General features: G+C 44.6%; 1 long non-coding RNA gene across 1 annotated transcript in view; it reads right to left on the minus strand.

Annotated features, from left to right (window-relative positions):
* Positions 1-21,288: 21,288 nt before the first annotated feature.
* LOC137300159 (uncharacterized) overlaps positions 21,289-21,530 on the minus strand; it is a 36,697-nt gene continuing 36,455 nt past the window's right edge. Inside the window, exon 3 of the long non-coding RNA XR_010958037.1 lies at positions 21,289-21,380. This is a non-coding gene — a long non-coding RNA (uncharacterized lncRNA). The remainder of the gene's footprint in view (positions 21,381-21,530) is intronic.

Consider the following 21,530-nt stretch of genomic DNA (forward strand, 5'->3'; position numbering starts at 1 on the left):
CAAGAATACATTACACCCCTCAGTACTGCACTAAAGTGTTAACCTTGATTGGGTATTCAAGTTTTGGATTGGAACTTAAACTCCACAATTTATCTATCTGAATTGTCTACAGAACTCCACTGTTTAGCAGCTTCTAATGTACACCAGGAATTGTACATGCCCCTTCCTATTTCTTAACTCTATCCATATGGATTCTGTTTTAATGCAACCCTTAGGACATCTTTATTTTCTAGCATGGTGATAAGATCCTTTACTAACTCTGCCAGCCCACCCTCTTTTCGCCCCCCTCTCTCTTTTGAAAATGTTATAGTCAAGAACATTCAATTCTCAACCCTGCCCAAACCTGAACATAGCTTCCATATGAATTTCCTCTGTAGTTATTAATGGTTCTAACTCTGAAAGTTTGTTTTGAGTGCTTTGTACATTCACTCTTAACTCCAATTTTTTGGAATGTTGGCCCTTATCCTTTTTCCTAGCATTGCCATTTAATTTTTTGATTTCCTTATTACAATGGTATTTCTATCTCTCATAATCCCTTTCTTTCCCTCTCTCCTTTGATAGTATTTTCACACTGCTTCTTCTTCTATTCCAACACCATTATTAATCCTGCTCTCAATTCTCAAAATGATGACGAGATTTTTAAGATGTGAAAACTTAAGGAAGATTATTGCAAGAGATATTAAAAGAATTATATCAATTTCCTTGCTGCCTTTAAGATTCAACAGAAAACAGTTTGATACAAGAATGGCCTAAAGAGTTGGGTAACAACATTAATGTTAAAAGATAGCAATAGAAAATATGTGGAATTAAAGATTTCAGTGAACTGGCAAGGAAAATAACAAAAATGCACAATGGTGCACATCGAAACCCCGTTGCCACAGTGTTATCACTGAAACAAATAGAAGAAGTGAGATTTAATCCTCTGACATTGACATGAAAGTCAGAAGAGAACAATGTAACAGAACATGCAAATTACAAGGATATCATTTTCAAAAAATCTTAATAGGGCCCTCTCATATATAATGTTAACCTGCAGTTTTATGACTCATTTGGATCAGTGGTTGAGCTGCTATTTTTTAGGTTATGCAGTGGGGAGGGAATAGCAGCACATTAGGACTGTACAAGTCCAAGAAAGACTTGTAGCCCAAAGAGGATAGGAGGTAAATTTCCATGTATTGTCTTGTCTCATCTCATTGAACATATCAATTACAATGAAAAGAAGGAAAAGGTTGCATGAAAGTTAAACTGTGGCAAATATGATGTTAATCTCATTATATGCCTGCATTAATATCAGGAATATCATTCCAAAGGAACATCAACTCTCAAAACATTAGCTTTGCCTCCCCTTTACAGTAACGTTAATAATGAATGACAATACCATTTTCCTGTCCCAGAGGGAAGCCTTGCCTCCGGTGCTAAGGAATTAGTGATTTGGCTTGGGATTAATGTAATGAATTATATTACTCAACCCCTTTGGGTGCTTCAGGCATGACAATCCTCAGATTAGTTTTGCTTGTCCTATTCTGTAAGTCATTAAACCTTTTTTTTCAAGGAATATCTTAATGCCAAACTATGGTTTCTTGTTTTGAGTTTTGTCTTATCTCCAGTTAATGCCACTAAAACATCAGTGACTGCTGATCGTGAAAGGATTCTAATTAATTTATGTCTTCTAGTGATGTACGGAGCAATACTGCTTCCTTCAAAGCATCCTTCGCAGTTAGGAATTTACCAGAATCCTTCCCTCATTTCAGATGAGAATTTACCACTATGAAGATAATTATATATTTGGCTAGAGCGTTTCTGCTTCGTGCAAATGTTTTATTTTCTAAATGGTTAAGTAAATGGCATTAGTATTGTGGATGTATATTTGTTTTCTTTTTGGATTGTTAAAAGTTGTTTGCAAAGGATTTAATTTTACATTTGTTAATAAAGATTTAAAAGAAAATTGATCTTTTAGGATGGGGGGAGTAAGGTTTCTCTAGGTGCGACATTGCAAACATTTTTTATGAACACATTTATGATTTTGGAAGAAAGAAAGACTTGCATTTATGTAGTGCTTTTCATGACCTCAGGACGCTTTACAGCCAATGGAATACTTTCGAAGTGTAGTCACTGTTGGAAAATAGGAAATGCGGCAGTCAATTTGAGCACAGCAAGATCCCACAAACAGCAATGAAATAAATGACCAGATCGTCTGTTATAGTGATGTTGGTTGAGGGATAAATACTGGCCAGGATACCATGGAGAGCTCCCCTGCGCTTCTTCGAATAGTGCTTGGGGATCTTTTACATCCACCTGAGAAGGCAGACGAAGTCTCGGTTTAAAGCCTCATCCGAAAGATGGCAAGTCCGACAGTGTAGCACTCTCTCAGTACTGCACAGAAGTGCCAGCCTAGATTATGTACTCAGGTCTCTAGAATGGGGCTTGAACCCACAACTTTCTGACTCAGAGGCGAGAGTGCTACCACCAAGTTCATATAAAGTAATTCTAGGGGTCAGGACTGAGGAGTACATACTCCTTGAGTTACTGTCTATATAAGGTGAACCCTTATCAAGAACAACAACAACTTGCATTTATATAGCATCTTCAATGTAGTAAAACGTCCCAAGGCGCTTCACAGGAATGTTATTAAATAAAATTTAACACCGAGCCACATAAGGAGATATTAGGACAAGCTTGGTCAAAGAGTTAGGTTTTAAGGAGCATCTTAAAGGAGGAGTGAGAGGTAGAGAGGCGGGGAGGTTTAGGCAGAGAATTCCAGAGCTTAGGGCCTAGGCAGCTGAAGGGACGGCTGCCACTGGTGGAGCGATTAAAATCGGGGATGCGCAAGAGGCCAGAATTGAAGGAGTGCCGAGATCTCAGAGGGTTGTATGGCTGGAAGAGGTCACAGAGATTGAGAGGGACGAGGCTATGGAGGGATTTGAAAACAAGGATGAGAATTTTAAATCGAGACGTTGCCGGATCAGGAGGCAATGTAGGTCGGCAAGCACAGGGGTGATGGGTGCACAGGAACATCAGGTTCAGCATCTCACTTAACCTGTACACCTCTCTGCAGTCACTGCCGTGGGACATCTACCATCTTCGCCTTTATTGTCATTGGAGGCCCACTGACCAACATGTGCACCTTCCTACAGTTGCTGTCCAAGGAGACCACCTGTTACAGTTTGCTCTTTTCCCCAACATTTTAGTCTTGTGTTCATAGCAAAAAGACATCGAGTCTCCTGTGACTTTAAACCTAAGTCCTTATACATGTGTATGGGTTAGTGTGCCAGTTTTAACAATTAAGTACTAATTGCAATATGTTGTTCACTATAGATCATAAGATAGTTACAGATGAGGAAGACCATTGGCCCATTCTAATTCATTCATCCAGAGCAACCCTACACCCCCCACAATGTTGCATCTAATTTTTCGCCTGCACTACTCTATTCAGGAGTCTATTCCGTGTGTTGATCACCTGAGTGAAGATAAACTTCCTAATATCAGTCGTAAATTCATCCTTTACTGGTTGAACCAGTGTATCCTTGGCCTAGCCTTGCAATTTAATTTAAAACGATATTCTGGATTTACCTTTACCAGTTCCTTAACAACGTATACCTCTATATGACCACCTCTCACATGCCTCTTTTCCAGGCTGAAAATGCCAAGTTTCTGCTGTCTTTTCTCATGTCTTAGACCTCTGAACCTAGGGATCAGCTTTGTGATTCTTCTCTGCACTTCCCTCCAGTCCTTGTGTCTCAATGACCAGAACTGGATGCATTACTCGAGGTGTGGTCTGACCATAGCATTGTACAGTTTCCGCTGACTTGTATTCTACTATTTTCACAATCACTTAACACCCACGGCTGTGTTCGCTTGGGGATTTTTAAAAAAGTAAACCACAAAAAATTTCAAATTTAACATTTAATCCCCAGAAAGTGCCTGAGGCCAGGGTGAAACTGAGAAACACAAGCCTCTCCTGGGCTCTCGATGCTTGGACACAGGCTGCTGCTGGGTTAGGTCCCAAGATTATATAAAAATAAAACGTCTGAACTACCAAAGAATTTTGCAGTTGAGTTCTAACAATATTAATACCCTTCTGTTGCTGGCCAGGCCTCCCCCAATCACTCAGTACCTCTGCTGCCACTGCCTGTGCCCAGGACCTGCTGCCTCTTTCACTCTATCATGCGGGATAACTACGATGCTCTCCTGCCTTTCTAAAAAGGCAGAAAACCAATCAGATCAATGAGTATAGGCTAAAATTACTTGGTCAGATGCATTTAAAGGGTAATTTAATGCACCTAAGTCAAATGATACAGCAAGAGACTGTATCATAGAAAGGTAACAGCACAGAAGGAGGCCATTCAGCCCATCAAGTCCATGCCGGCTCCATGCAAGAGCAATCCAGCTAGTCCCACTCCCCCACCCTATCCCCATAGCCCAGAACTGGACACAATACTCCAGTTGTGACCGAACCAGTGTTTTATAAAGGTTCATCATGACTTCCTTACTTTTGTACTCTATGCCTCTATTTATAAATTGTAAACAATTTTACAACACCAAGTTATAGTCCAGCAATTTTATTTTAAATTCACAAGCTTTCGGAGGCTACCTCCTTCCTCAGGTGAACGATGATTTCCACATCGTTCACCTGAGGAAGGAGGTAGCCTCCGAAAGCTTGTGAATTTAAAATAAAATTGCTGGACTATAACTTGGTGTTGTAAAATTGTTTACAATTGTCAACCCCAGTCCATCACCGGCATCTCCACATCATGTCTATTTATAAAGCCCAGGATTCCCTATGCTTTTTTAACCGCTTTCTCAACCTGCCCTGCCACCTTCAACGATTTGTGCACATAATCACAATGAAATTAAAATCAGTCTATAACGGTTGAAATTCCCTTCTTAGAACATATTTCTTACAGAATCTGACAAATGCAAAGCTTTTGGATGAAACGGTCAGGTTTGACTCTGGGTTGACCGCCCAGATGAGACATTGAGATGTGAATCTCAGTTCATTCATTAAGCTCAGAACTAAAAACTGGATTTCCCAGGGTTTATTCAGTCTCAGGGCATCTTAAGTCAAAGCTGTCAATCATTCATGATCAAAGATACAATAGTAGGAATTACAGGATGGAATGCTAATGAGCATTAGTTCATATGCCACCTGAGTTGTGAGGAGCTGTTAATTCCTTGACCATGTGTGATTCAATTTGTACCGGGGCAGATGAATCAACCTGGCCTGGCTCCTGTAGACAACTTCTTTCTTGTCCTTCATTTTGATATTTGATAAGAAAAGACAGTTTCCATTTTAACTCAACCTATTTGAAAACTGTACAAAATAAGAGGTTTTTAAAAATTGCTTTATTTAGTCACACTCCTGCCCTGCCAATTTTACTGTTATTTTTCTAGGAGACCCTCCTGCCTTGGGAGACTCCCTTGACCTTGCAGTAATTCTTCTGGACCCCCCCCCCCCTGCCTCCACCCTCCCCTTTGACCTTCCTCCTTCCCCTCACCTATTTACCTCCCACTGAATATGTTCCTGTCACATTGTAATTCATTATGAAAGGAATCATTTTCTGAACTTGGAAAGATGATCATAGATTCTTGTACCTGCTTCCATAATAACTGCAAAGTAGCAACAAATCTGATAATCTGAAAGATTGATATGATTAATGCAGAAGATGATGGATGGCTGCCAGAAAGTTACAAGATATTAATTCAGTCAGTATTTTATGAATGTTATCAGAGTCCTGAGGTGGAATCACTCCCTGAAACTGAGTGCCAATTGTTTGTTACTGTTTTTAATGTAGTCTTTATAGTTTATGCATTGGACATATTGACCATGATAGAATCGATGTCAAGTGGCTGGTACTATATTGATACCAGTTCTTTTTTTGCAGAATATAGGAAAGTATATTGTAAACTATCTATCTATAGTATATTAAAATCTTTGAATTTTTTGAGTCTGTGACAATTATGATAGTTGTTAGTGCTTTAATAATGTCTTTGTAATGCCCCACCTTAATTTAAAGAGCTGTAACATGTAATAGGTAATATCTGCAATACACCTGCCTCAGCCCATCTGCTGCTGAAACCTTCATCCATGCTTTTGTTACCTCCAGACTCGACTATTCCAATGCACTCCTGGCTGGCCTCCCACTTTGCACCGTCCGTAAACTTGAGCTCATCCAAAACACTGCTGCACGTATCCTAACTCGCATCAAGTCTTGTTCACCCATCACCCCTGTGCTCGCTGACCTGCATTGGTTTCCAATCCACCAATGCCTCAATTTTAAAATTCTCATCCTCGTGTTCAAATCCCTCCATGGCCTCGCCCCTTCCTATCTCTGTAACCTCCTCCAGCCCTACAACCTTCCGAGAACTCAGTATTCCTCCAACTCTGGTCTGTTGTGCACCCCCATGTCTCTCGCCCCACCATTGGCGGCCATGCCTTTAGGCATCTAGGCTCTAAACTCTAGTATTCCCTCCCCAAACTTCTTTGCCTCTCCACCTCACTCTTCTCCTTTAAGATGCTCCAGTTGCTTTCTTTCTCTCTAAGTTAGGGCTGTGGGTTAAACTAAGAGCTTAAATCAGTAAATTAAAGTAGATAAACCAATTAGTTAATAAAACTAAGAATAGCGAGCGAATAAAAATGCTAATAAAATAAATAAATAAAACAAGGCTAGATAGGGATGGCAGGGCAGGTGATATTTCGCAAGGGAGTTTGTGGAGACCAGCGTGATCCCAGGCAACCACATCTGCAGTAAGTGCTTGTAGCTCGAGGATTAATATGAGTGGAAATAAGAAATAACAAGGGGCAGAAAACACTGGTGGGAGTAGTTTACACGCCTCCTAACTGTTGGACAGAGTATTAATCAAGAAATAACAGGAGCTTGTAACAAAGGTAATGCAATAATCGTGGGGACTTTAATCTTCATATAGACTGGGCAAATCAAATTGGCAAAGGCAGTCTGGAGGACGAGTTTATGGAATGCATTCGAGACAGTTTCCTAGAACAATACATCATGGGACCAACCATTGAACAGGCTATTTTAGATCTTGTGTTGTGTAATGAGACAGGGTTAATTAGTGATCTCACAGTAAAAGATCCTCTGGGGAAGAGTGATCGTAATATGATAGAATTTCACATTGAGTTTGAGAGTGATGTACTTAAGTCCGAAACTAGAGTCTTAAACTTAAATAAAGCCAATTACATAGGTATGAGGGGTGAGTTGGCTAAGGTAGATTGGGAAATTAGATTAAAAGGTATGACGATAGAAAAGCAATGGCAAACATTGAAAGAAATATTTCAATATTCTCAACGAATATACATTCCATTGAGAAATAAAAACTCCATGGGAAAAGTGATTCATCCACGGCTAACTAAAGAAGTTATAATGTTGCGAAGAAGAGTAGTAAGCCTGAGGATTGGGAGTTTTAGAAACCAGCAAAGGATGACCAAAAAATTGATGAAAAAGGAGAAAATAGAAAAAGTAAACTAGCAAGGAATACAAAAACAGATTGTAAGAGTTTCTGCAAGTATGTAAAAAGGAAGAGAGTAAATGTTGGTCCCTTAGAGGCTGAGACAGGAGAAATTATAATGGGGAATCAGGAAATGGCAGAGAAATTAAACAAATATTTTGCATCTGTCTTCACAGTAGAAGACACAAAAAGCATACCAGAAATAATGAGGAACCAAGGGGCTAATGAGAGTCAGGAACTTAAAGTAATAAATATCAGTTGAGAAAAAGTACTGGAGAAACTAATGGGTCTAAAATCCGATAAATCCCCTGGACCTGATGGCCTACATCCCAGGGTTCTAAAAGAGGTGGCTGCAGAGATGCATTGGTTGTGATCTTCCAAAAATCCTTAGATTCTAGAATGGTGCCAATGGATTGGAAGGTAGCAAATGTAACCCTGCTATTCAAGAAAGGAGGGAGGGAGAAAACAGGGAACTACAGGCCAGTTAGCCTGACATCAGTCTTTGGGAAAATGCTGGAATCCATTATTAAGGAAGTGGTAACAGAGCACTTAGAACATCATAATATGATTAGGCAGAGTCCACATGGTTTTATGAAGGGGAAATCATGTTTGACAAATTTATTTGAGTTTTTTGAGGATGTAACTAGCAGGGTAGATAAAGGGGAACCAGTGGATGTAGTATATTTGGATTTTCAAAAGGCATTCAATAAGGTGCCATTCAAAAGGTTGTTAGGCAAGATAAGGGCTCATGGGTTGGGGGCAATATATTAGCATGGATAGATGATTGGTTAATGGACAGAAAACAGAGACTAGGGATAAACGGGTCATTTTCTGTAACTAGTGGGTTACTGCAAGGATCAGTTCTTGGGCCTCAACTATTTACAATCTATATTAATGACTTAGATGAAGGGACCGAGTGTAATGTATCCAAGTTTGCTGACTATACAAAGCTAGGTGGGAAAATAAGCTGTGAGGAGGACACAAAGGGCTCAATTTTCCAGTGAAGTAGCGGCTGCGTTAGGGGCGGGGGGGCACCGAAAATCGCGGAAATCCCGAGCGGGTTCGAAACCCGGCTCCAACCCGCAGACTTCTGGGTTCCCCATTGACGGGTCTGGGTGCACACACGCCTCCCGAATACGGAAGTTCCACCGGCAATTAAAGCCGACGGGATGATAGTTAAGACACTTATTTAGGTACTTAAAGTACTTAATTTTTTCCACATTAAGGCAGGGGTCCGATTTTGAAACATCCCCAGCGTGTTTCCCGTGCTGTGGGAAACAATCCATGATCTGCCAGACGTGTTGCAGCCAGCTGCCTGTGGGACGTTCAAATGCTTGTTTGACAGATGAGGAGAAAAGGTGAGTTCTTGCTGCATGGCACTCAGTTCTTTCACACAAACATTTGGCTGCAAGATCTTGTGTTTTCACTGAAAATTCTTACTTTCCACTCACAATTCTTCTGTTCGCACATATTTAACAACTTTTCTGACCCCCTCAAACTCACACCATCAGGATGGGGGTGGGGTGGGGGGCGCCATGGCTGCATTCACCACTACATCCGAGGACGAGCAACATCACCAGCCTCGCCAGGCACGGCGTCCACTTCCGCCACTTGCAGCTGCACAACACAGTGCTGAGCCACAGGCACCTGCACAACAGCACAGAGGGCAACAACAGAGAGGGGTGCCGTTTGAGGAGGCCCCATCCACATCTGTCACCCACATTGAGGAGGAGGAGGAGGAGGAGGAGGTACCCATGGGCAGAGCAGCGACTCACCTGACTGTTTGTGAGGCCAGGGAGTCACTGATATGTGAACGGTTCTCCTAACATCAGAAAGTGTGAACAGTCAGTCGTCACCCCACCTGGAAAAAGCAGCGCCCACACTAGGCTGCTCACCCCTCCCTGCACAAAACAGTCCTGCAACTACACATACACCCACTGTAAATTGACCCAATGAGTGGCATCAAGTGTCACCGTTCATGGTGAACCTCATGAAAGGGCCCTATCACAAAAGCCAGTCAAGAATGGACAAGATTGGCAGCAGTGGTAAAATTTAATGTCACTTTAACAAAAAGCAAATATAAATGAAAAACATAACAGTCTGTCAAATACCCTGTGCATACTCTGCGTGTTCACAAAACCTTCTCCTTTCTCTTACGACTACTTCTATGTGGTGCATCCCCTGTGGCTGCAGCAGAGGTAGTGGCAGGTTGCTCTTGTTCATGCCCTGATTGCTTAGGTGCTTTGGGCCTATGCCCTCTGGATTTTGGAGCCCTTGAGGGCCCCTCCAAAGACTGCTCCAACTGCACCTGTGCAGGGGCAAACTCGGCCACCTGGAGAGGAGGCAGCATTACAGGTACTGGTTGAGAGGGGGGCAACGGGTGAGACGTGGGAGCGCTTTGAGTGGCGTCCCCGCTTCCATGTCCCCTTTCACCATCATCCCTCTCCTGGACCAGGCCCACATCATTCCTATCGCCTTGCTGGAGAACAGTTTGGAGGACATGTATGATGCCTTGGAAGCCCAGTTATAAAGTTTCTGTCTGCCTGTTTAACGCGGCAGAATGTTGCTCACCCTGAGTCCGAGCGGCCATTGTCAGGGCCTGAATGGACTCATTTATGAGCCGTGCTTGAAGCTCAACAGAGGCTAGCCTTCTCTCCGTTGCAGACATTTCCGCACTTACCTGTGACACTATCTCAGAGAGTTGCTCACGTCCCTGCGACACTATCTCAGAGGTTCCCTTCCGTACTTTTGCTACCATTCCACTCATGCAGGAGTTGGACTCCTCCATCCTCTGTGCTATCATGGAGAGTGCGCATGGCACCTATTTCAGACCTTGCAAATGTGCTGCTGTCCCTCGATCATTCTCCTTTTAAAGGATGGCCCCCAGGGTTCGTATCTGCGTCCAGCTGAGGAGAGCCTGGAGAGGAGCTCCCACTGACGTGGACTCTCCGCAGCTGCCCCTGCCACCAGTGTCTGCTTATGCTCACTTGTGTGTGGTAACTTACCATGTGCCAACCCAACTAACTGAGGACTAGGACCCACCGAGGTGTGAGTATCTTTGCTGGTGGATGGCTCGCTAAGATGTGACGATGCACTCTGAGGAATTGCCCTCTGCCGCCACAGTGGTCACTGAAGGCCCTGTAAGAGAACAGAAGGCAATATTCAGCATCATCACAGATGTGTCATGTTGCGATGAGCATACTGAGGTGCTGAAGATGGCAAGGCATGTTAACATCAATTCATATTGTGTGAGATGAATGTTAAAGTTGTGTCACTAGACATTTGTGGGGTTCCAGTCTCGGCATTCCCGACAGACGGGCACTCGAGGGTTTGGCTGAGGTCCAGCGCCTCCTGCTCCGCGTCTGTGAGGACGCCGATTTGTTGTGGCCCCCTCCAGTCCTCATCCTCTCCCGTGCATTTTGCGCTCTCTTCTCCTAGAAGGGGAGAAAGAACAGACGTGTGAGTGAGTGATGGTGAAGTGGCCAACCGATGAATGCATTGGTTTGGGTGAGGCTGACCGTGAAAGAAATGCATCAGAGGGTGAGTATGAGACAGAGCCACGACATTGGATGAGGATTGGGGTGAGTGGTAGTGGTGGGGTGACTAATGGGGAGGTGAGGAAGTGCTGAGGAAATGTAGGTAAGTTGAGGATGAGCTTTAAGTGGGTGTGGGGAGTGATGTGATAGAGTAGTGTTGGCAGTGCAGAATGAGTTGGGGGGCGGAGGCGGTGATATGGAAGATGGAATGCAGGAGAATCAATAAGTGGTCATTGAAGCACTTCCTGTACTGGATCCACGTGCGGGAGATGTAGCTGCTGTTGGTGACCTCCTCTGCCACCTCAAGCCAGGCCTTCTTGGTGGCAGAGGCCGGCCACTTCCTCCCGTCCGCTGGGTAAAACAGATCCCTCCACCTCCTCGCCCCATCCAGTAGCACCTGGAGTGAGGCATCGTTGAATATTGGAGCAGCCTTGCCCCTGTGCTACTTCATTGTGGTGTATGGGTGTTTGCTCCAGGAAAAGCAATTGGAGCAATGGCCCTTTAATTGGAGCTCCTTCAGCCTGTGATGCGGGTGCGCAGTCCGCTCACTGTGCAGCTTTCAGATGGCAAACCCGGAAGCTGTGTTAAGTGGCACCAATTGAATCATGATCGCATGGGAAACGGACATTTTTTATTGGTCGGGTTACCCGCGCGCCCATTCACCACCCCCCACCCTTGCTGCCATCCTGCATCCACTTTAATATCGGGGCCAAAGAGTGTGCAATGGGATATAGACAGGTTAAGTGAATGGGCAAGAAGGTGGCAGATGGAGTATAATGTGGGGAAATGTGAGGTTATTCACTATGGTAGGAAGAATAGAAAAACTGAATATTTTTTAAATGGTGAGAAACTATTAAATGTTGGTGTTCAGAGAGATTTGGGTGTCCCGGTACAAGAAACACAAAAAAATTAGCATGCAGGTACAGCAAGCAATTAGGAAGGCAAATGGTAAGTTGGCTTTTATGGCAAGAGGGTTAGAGTACAAGAGTAAGGAAGTCTTACTACAATTGTACAGGGCTTTGGTGAGACCTCACCTGGAGTACTGTGTACAGTTTTGATCTCCTTACCTAAGGAAGGATATACTTGCCCTAGAGGCGGTGTAACAAAGGTTCACTAGATTAATTCCTGGGACGAGAGAGTTGTCCTATGAGGAGAGATTGAGTGAATGGGCCTATACTTTCGAGTTTAGAAGAATGAGAGGTGATCTCATTGAAATATATAAGATTCTGAGGGGGCTTGACAAGGCAAATGCTGAGAGGTTGTTTCTCCTGTTGGAGAGTCTAGATCAAGGGGTTATAGTCTCAGGATAAGGGGTTGGCAAGGACTCAGATAAGGAGGAATTTCTTCACTCAGGGGGTTGTGAATCTTTGGAATTCTCTACCCCAGAGGGCTGTGGATGCTGAGTCGTTGAGAATGTTCAAGGCTGAGGTAGATAGAATTTTGGACTCTAAGCGACTCAAGGGATATGGGGATCAGGTGGGAAAGTGAAGTTGAGGTAGAAGATCATGATTTTATTGAATGGTGGAGCAGGCTCGAGAGGCCGTATGGCCTACTCCTGCTGCTATTTCTTATGTTCTTATGTTCTTGTGCTTCTTAAAACCTACCCCTTTGAACAAGCTTTGGGCCACCTGTCCTAATATCTCCTTGTGTTGCTCGGTGTCAACTTTTGTCTGAATACGCTCCTGTGAAACGCCTTGGGATGTTTTTCTACGTTGAAGGTGCGATATAAATGCAAGTTGTTGTTGTTACACATTTTCTCCATAGGTGGTGGTGTTGCACAGCTACTATCTTCGATGGAAGTCTTGAAGCTACCTCACCCTGTTTGCTAGCTCCAAGATCCTCACACCTTAGCTGCTCACACCATTTATTATTAATTAGAATTAACATTAGAAACAAGTTTATGTATTGAACTATTTTTTCTCCTGTTTTGCCCCTGGATCGCTCTGCAGGAAAGTAGATAATTATATTGCGCTCATGGAAAGTAAATAATTAACTTGCTGCTTCTGCCAACCCATCCAAAGCTGGAGGTATTTTGATGTTCACCTTTTATAACTGATTATGTTTTACACTGGAAGCAAGATAAACTATTTCCAGCTCTCTTACTTCCCTTTTCCTAGTACATTAGATTTATTGACACAATTGTCAAGTTAATTTTAATTTCTACGAGGTGAATGGATTCTGTTGTTCCAATGTAGTTTCTGTAGTTGTAAAATGTACTAGAAAATTAAAAGAGAGAGAAAGAATACTTGCCGGTAAGCCTTGAATGCAGAATTTGTCTCGTGAATGAAGGGAACCAATCAATGAATGAGCAACATACCTGTGAGTTATGTAGATGCAATTCATGAATTCATAAATCCCAGATTAAATTTCTTACTATTGAGCTTTCTATTGATAGTACTAGTGTGAATATCAAACCTATATTATTTGCAGTCAATCAGAAACACATTTTGTTTCATGAGTTCAATGACAATATTGTGACCCTTGCAGCTTCCATATTTTACCCCAATTCCTCAATAAAAGTTTTTAAAAGTGTCAGATAGAAGTTATTGATTGACTAATGTCAGTAATTGAATCGGTCAGCACTGATACAACTGAGACTAGCATCCTTTTAGTTCCAGAGATGTCATTCCAGACTGGCTAATTGTTCTTTAATTGAATACCAGGTCAGCACTGCTTTTCTACAATGTCAGGCAATTTCCCTTTCCTCAGAAACAATGGCCCCGATATTTACGGGGAGACAGGAAGGGAGCGGGCCGTATGCCCTGCCCAGCAGCTGGCCAGATTGAGAGGTCGCTGCCGTGCAGGAAAGCCTGCTATAGAAGGGCAGCAACCGGGGTCTGCTGGGGACGGACCCCAGCGATCGAGAAGATCGGGAGAGGAGGCTCAGAAGCTGCCGCGTAGAGGGAGGGAGGGAGGAAGAGATCAAGGGGGGAGAGAATGCGGGGGGGGGAGAGATTGCCGGGGGAGAGATAGAGATTGCAGTGTGGGGGGGGGGGTGGTTGGCAGATCACGGGGTGGGAGGTGTCGGCTGATAGCGGGGAGGGAGAGATCGCAGCAGAAGGTTTGCTTGGGGGGGCTGGGGGGAATCACTCCTGCTCCTCCTGGCCCACAAGCAGAGCTGGAAAAGCACTTACCTGCTGGATCTGGCAGCTCCTCTCTCCCTTCAGCTGCCAGGTTTCTGAGCCCTGGGAATCCCGGCCCGCAGCTGTTAAATTTACATGGCCCCCAAAATCTGAGGAACGGAGCCTCATTTAAATATTAAAATCACTGACCCGCCTCTCCAGTGCGGGTTACTTGGCTGCCCCCAAACCTGGGTTGTGGGTTGAACTGGAAGTAGGCACGTTCGCGGTGGCCTGGGGCCGGGTTTCACATTTTTAACAATTTAACCGCCCGACCCTTACCAGCCCATCCTAGGGGGTTAAAATCCCCCCCAATGGCCCTGAAATGACATTGCAGATTCTAATGTAGAATTTAAAATTATAGATTAAAATAAATGGATTCATCACCTCCACTAAAATAGTGGTGACAGGAATTCCAGACAATGATGTGGTAAGGGTTTGTATGCTGGTATCCTACAGTATAATTTCAGGGCCTTAACCATAAACTCCCTCCCTCATCCACCCAGGATTCCAGACATTCCACTAACCACAGTCCTAAATATTGAATGTATTTAAATAGTAATGGCCAACTCACCGTGTTGTAGAGGTGAAAATCCCTAAGTGCAGTACAAATGGAGTCATTCAATCAACTCAATATCTTCAATCCCCGGTACGATTCTTCAGCTCCATCATCCTCAAACCCCTTTCCAATACAGTACAGTCAGATTTTCTTAATCAGCCTGCTATTTTCAGTTCCCAGTATAATAGGGAAGAGGGCCCACAATCACCCTACTATCCTCAGTATGTGCTACAGTAAAGGCAGAACACTTCCACCAGTTCACCATCCTCTATCCCCTATTAATGTATAAGAAGGGTCACTGGGGAATGAGAGTAGAGTACTGATTGAGGACTCTGTCTGTGCTGTACTGGCCAATAAGGATAGCAGGACAAATGAAAGACTCTACCTGTGTATGGCTGGACAATGTAGACTGGATTGATATCCTGGGACCTCTATTTGATTATTTTTGGGATCAGGAAGAAATTTGTTTGGGTTTTGTCTTCCTGAAAATCTTGCTTGAGGTTGTAAACATATAAATAGTAAAATGGTAGTCAAAGGAAGGGTGGGGCCGATTAGGGACCAAAAAGGAGATCTTCTTGTGGAGGCAGAGGGCATGGCCGAGATACTAAATGAATACTTTGCTTTTGACCTCACTAAAGGAGGAGGTAGTAGAGAAATTAGATAGGATAAAAATAGATAAAGAGGAGGTATTTAAAAGTTTGGCGCTACTCAATGTAGAAAAGTCACCTGGTCCGGATGGGATGCAACCTAGGTTGCTGAGGGGAGTAAGGCTGGAAATTGTGGAGGTTCTGGCCACAATCTTCCAGTCCTTCTTAGATCTGGGAGTGGTGCCAGAGGACTGGAGGGTTGCAAATGTTACACCCCTGTTCAAGAAAGGGTAGAGGTACAAACCCGACAATTACAGGCCAGTCAGCCTAATGTCAGTGATCGGAAACCTTTTAGAGACAATAATCCGGGATGAAATTAATTGGCACTTGAGAAAATATGCGTTAATAAATGAACTTGATTAAGTTCCTTGATGAAGTAATGAAGAGGATTGATGGGAATAGTGCATGTTGTGTATATGGAGTTTCAAAAGGCATTTATTAAAATACCACTGAATAGACTTGTTAGCAAAATTGAAGCCCATGGGGTTGAAGGGGCAGTAACTGTGTAGACACAAAATTGGCTGAGGGACAGAAAGCAGAGAGTAGCCGTGAACGGTTATTTTTCAGATTGGACAGAAATGTGCAAAGTGTCCCCCAAGGGTCGGTGTTGGGAACACTGCACTTTTTGATATATATTAATGACCTGGACTTGGGTATACAGGGCATAATTTCAAAGTCTGCAGATGACATGCAACTCGGAAATGTAATAAACAGTGAGGAGGATAGTAACAGACTTCAGGAGGACATAAACAGACTGGTGAAATGGGCAGACAAATGGCAGATGGAATTTAACGCAGAGAAGTATGAAGTGATTTATTTTGGTAGGAAGAATGAGGAGAGGCAATATATACTACGTGGTACAATTTTAAAGGGGGTGCAGGAACAGAGAGGCTTGGGGGTGTGTACACAAGTCTTTGAAGGTGGCAGGATAAGTTGAGAAGGCTGTTAAAAAAGCATTTAGAATCCTGGGCTTTATAAATAGAGACATGGGGGTCGATCTTCGGATGTCCGAGCGGGTACGTTCGTGACGGGGGGGCTGCTAAAATTTGGGATTCCCGGGGTGGGTCCGGAGCCCGGCTCCAACCCGCCCAATTCCGGGTTCCCCAGTGATGCGCTTAGATGCGCGCGCAGCCCCCGCATGCGGGTCTCCCACCGGCAATTAAAGCCGGCGGGATCCCACTTAAACCAATTAATTAGATAGTTCAGGTCGTTTGCAGACCTGATTGGGAAGATATTTTAGGAGGGGTGGAATTTTCATGTCAACAGAGCGTGTTTCCCGTGCTGTGGGAAACACTCCCAGTTGAAACAGACGTGTTGCAGACACCAGCCCTGTGGGAGCTGCAAAGGTCCATTTGACAGGTCGGGGGGGAGCCCTCACTCATTGCAGGAGGCCACTCTGTCACTTTGGACAAAGTTTGGCGTCCACCACCCTCCTCCTAACACTAAAATTCACCAACTTGGAACCTCAACTCTGGTGTGCAGACACATTTACCTACCTTGCGGACCCCCTTAAACGTATATCTTGTGGATGGGGGCCGCCATAGCTGCAGTCATGACCTCATCAGAGGACGAACAGCATCACCAGCATCGCCAGCCACGCCGTCCACCTCTGACATGTGGAGCTCCACAACACAGTGCTGTGACACATCCACCTGCACAGCACATCCATGCCCTGACCGATGAGATGCTTTGCGCAGACACCCTTTGTGCAGGGGCAGACTCGACCACCTGGAGAGGAGGCAGCATTGCGGTTACTGGTTGAGAGGGGGGCAACGGGTGAGACGTGGGAGCGCTTTGAGTGGCGTCCCCACTTCCATGTCCCCTTTCACCATCATCCCTCTCCTGGCCCAGGCCCACATCACTCCTTCCACCCTGCTGGACGACAGCTTGGAGAACTTGTGTGAAGCCTTGGAAGGCCAGTTGTCATGTATCTGTCAGCCTGTTTAAGGAGGCAGAATGTTGCTCACCCTGAATCCAAACGGCCGTTGTCAGGGCCTGAACGGACTCGTTGTTGAGCCGTGCTTGAAGTTTGATGGAGGCTAGCCTTTCCTCCATCGCAGACATTCCCGCACCTATCTGCGACACTATCTCAGAGATGCCTTCACATCCCTGTGACAGTATTCCACTCATGCAGGAGTTGGACTCCTCCATCCTCTGCGCGATTGTGGAGAGTGCACGTGGCAACTGTTCAAGTACCTCGGCAATGTGCTGCTGGCCCTCGATGGCTCTCCTTTTCATGGCTGGCCCTCAGGGTTCAGCATCTGGGTTCAGCTGAGCACAGCCTGGAGAAGAGTTCTCCCACCGACGCGGACTCTCCACGGCTGCCCCTGCCACCAGGGTCTGCTCGTACTCACATGTGCGTGATGATTCAGCATGTGCAAGCCCAACTAAGTGAGGACGGGGACCCACCAACGTGTGTGTATCTGCGCTGGTGGATGGCTGGCTCAGATGTGATGATGCCCCATCAGAGGCCAGCAGGCCCTCTGAGGAATCGCCCTCTGCAGTCACGGCGCTCACAGATGGCCCTGCAAGAGAACAGAAAGAAATATTAAGCATGTGGACAGATGTTAAGGTGCTGCAGATGCCAAGTGATGTTAAGATCATTTGCTATCATGAGTTCTGAGTGTTAGATTTCTGTCACCAGCCGTTTGTGCGCTCCCAGTCTCAGTGTCCGCCACGGACAGGCACTCCAGCGTCCGGCTTATTTCCATTGCCTGCTGTTCCGCATCCGTTAGGACCACCTGGTGTGGCGGGCCCCCCTCCGATCCTTGCCCTCTCCCGGGCATTCTGGCATCTCTTCTCCTATCAAGGCAAAACACAGAGAGACGTGATTGAGTGATGGTTGCATCGTGACCCGCTGCATGCATTGGTGTGGGTGAGGGTGACCGTGAAGGAGATGCATGGGAGGGTGCGTTTGAGACATAGCCATGAGATTGTATGAGGATTGGATTGTGTGGTAGTGTTCGAATGGGAACTGGGGCGGTGAGTAAGTGCAGGCAAGGTGAGGATGATGGTTGAGTGGATGTGAGGAGTGATGCGAGAGTGTTGTGGTGGCAGTGCAGAAGGAGTTGTGCGGTGGTGGAGGTGATGTGGAAGACGGAATGTGGGAGAATGCGTAAGTATACTCACTTTGGCTGACCTGGTTATGTCATTAAAGCGCTTCCTGCACTGGACCCAGGTTCGGCCGACATTGCTGCTGCTGCTGACCTCCTCTGCCACCTCGAGCCAGGCCTTCTTGGTGGCAGAGGAAGGCCACCTCCTCCCATCAGATGGGAAAAACATTTCCCTCCTACTCCTCACCCCATCGAGCAGCACCTGGAGTGAGGAGTCAAAAAACCTTGGAGCAGCCTTGCCTCTGGCCTGCTCCATTCTATTATTTTGGTTCTTTGCTGCAGGAGGAGCATTGGAGGACTGCCCCTTTAAATAGGGCTCCTCCTGCCGACAGCCTGTGATGCGGGTGCGCAGTGCGCCCGCTGCGCAGGTCTGGAACAGGAAACCCGGAAGCACGCGGAAGTACATTCAATTTGGCTGCGATCGGGTGCAGAGCACCCCGATTTCATGGCGCATTACCGACGCGCCCTGTCGACCCCTCACTACCAACCTGCCTCCCTCCTAATATCGGGCCCATAGAGTACAAAAGCAAGGAAGTTATGCTAAACTTTTATTAAACATTGGTTATGCCCCAGCTGGAGTATTGTGGTCAATTCTGGGCACCACACTTTAAGGCCTTAGAGAGGGGGCAGATGAGATTCACTAGAATGGTACCGGGGATGAAAGACTTCAGATACGTGGAGAGACGAGACAAGCTGGAGTTGTTCTCTTTAGAGCAGAGAAGGTTAAGGGGAGATTTCATAGAGGTGTTCAAAATCATGAAGGGTTTTGATAGAGTAAATATGGAGAAACTGTTTCCAGTGTCAGAAGGGTTGGTAACCAGAAGACAGATTTAAAGTAATTGGCAAAAGAACCAGAGGTGACATGAGGAAAAAAAAATTTACGCAACGAATTGTTATAATCTGGAATGCATTGCCTGAATGGACGGTGGAAGTAGATTCAATCGTGGCTTTCAAAAAGGAATTGGATAAATACTTGAAGGGGAAAAATTTGCAGGGCCACGGGGAAAGAGCAGGGGAGTTGGACTAATGTGATAGCTCTTTCAAAGAGCCGGCCCAGCCACGATGGGCCGAATGGACTCGTTCTGTGCTGTATCATTCTATGATTCTATGATTCTAGCCGAAACCCGCAGGAGATTAAATAAATTGAGGCAAATATATACCATTGCAATGGGGGGTGGTGAGGGGGTGTGGGGGGCAGAGATGAACATTTCCACTGGGTGCTATGGAATCATAAACCTGCTTCTTATTAATGGGTTTACAATTTTCTTGTACATAATGCACAGAGGAAATGTTTCCCACAAATGTATGGGCTCCACAGGCTAAATGGGCCTTCTTTGTTCCATATTTTCTTACCTTCTGGTGTTCTTCCGCTTTAATTCATATTGTTACGAGATTGTTATGCGGACCTATCATTGTTTCAGTTCATCAGGGACAAGCTATTATGCACCAATCCTAAAAACAAAGTTTCTAAATTATTATTATTTCAGTGAAAGCAAAGCTTTAGTAATTCTCAAGCGTTAGACTGAATTTAATTATGATTGTCACTAGTAATAATTACCTGTCACTCAAAATTCCAAGGTCAGGTATGGCTCATTGGTTTGTTGGCCAGGGGCTGCAAAAATAACTACTGAGTTTATTCCGAATTGCTAACACTCAGGCAAAAGTAACTTTTGAACTGAAGTAACCTGGAGTTCAGTCACTGGTCTGGGCTGGCCGGAACCGGTTTGAATTAGCTACGCTTCGAAGAGACAAAGGGGATGTGATGAGACACCAGTCCTTATTTAGAAAAGGAGTAATGAGGTAATGCTACCTAACCCCTTGGAACAGAATCAATCAGGGGATGACACCGACCACTCGAGCAAATCTAAGCCAACAGGAGAAAGACAACAAAGCTCGAAGAGATAAGACTTGGGATAAGAGTGAAGAATTGTAGGCTTGGTGCCAGTGCGAAACTCCGGAGACTAACCATCGCGGAAGTGGAAGACCCTACGTCAGGACGTGGAGACGACGTCAAGAGAGAAAGAACGGAACGCCTGGCCAGCGTCAGCTCTCCTTTCCGGGTAACATAATATCCTTTCTATTCTGTGACCACTCAGGGAGTGTCAGAGAAACCTAGTGGGTGTGCATTTAAATCCTAGTTTGGGTATAAAACTGTATAACCTGCTGTAAACTGCATGCCTATATCTAACCAGACATATAAGCTATATGTACATGATCTAACAATGTTAATAAAGCGAATTGAGAATTAAGAGAGAATTGACTCTTCTCCTCTTTGTACTAAACCAATAACCGTAACCGGTGACCTCCGGTCAACAGGTTGTAGACTATATTCTTACAAAGAACAAATGGTTACATTCACTTCCTGGCTCCTAGATTTTGAAGAATAGTCTGAGCTTATTATAACCAGCTGCCATTAGTAACTATTACTACAAACTTGGCAATCGCTAACCTGGTTATGATGAACTCAGGTATTACTAACCTTATTACATAGGAACACAGGAACAGGAGTAGGTCATTCAGCCCCTCGAGCCTGTTCCGCCATTCAATGAGATCATGGTAATCTTATAACAGACTACGATTTCAAGCAAAAATAAAAGAATGAATTGCAGGTGATCAGCATCTGAATGAGAAAGGTTCGTTAACTCTTTGGTGGGACCCTTCATCAGAACTGGCATGGATAGGCTGGGGATGTCCCTTTATAAAACTGATCAAACCAAAGAGGGGAGAGGACACAATAGATACAGCTGAAGAATTAAAATATGTTAATTACTTTCAAACCTCTTTTTATAATAAATTTTCTTTTATGGTCAGAAGAATTCAAACCTTGGTTAGATGAGTTGGTGTCATGAGGAACTGTCCCCTCAGACTTGGAACGGCGAGCTCTCTCTGTTAAGTACTTGATAGTTTCAATAACCTTACTCTAACTCCAAATGCAATGGCTTCTGAAAAAATAGGCAGAAAAAAACCAAATTTGTTGGATTTTCCACTGCTTTGAAATAAGTAACTAAAGAATTTATTAATTAAAATAACACTGATTCAGTAGGACAAAGTGAGGTACAAGGGGCTTTAAACCCTTGGGTTGGTGGTAAGCA

Source organism: Heptranchias perlo, chromosome 30, assembly GCF_035084215.1.
Source record: "Heptranchias perlo isolate sHepPer1 chromosome 30, sHepPer1.hap1, whole genome shotgun sequence".
NCBI classification, from domain to species: domain Eukaryota; kingdom Metazoa; phylum Chordata; class Chondrichthyes; order Hexanchiformes; family Hexanchidae; genus Heptranchias; species Heptranchias perlo.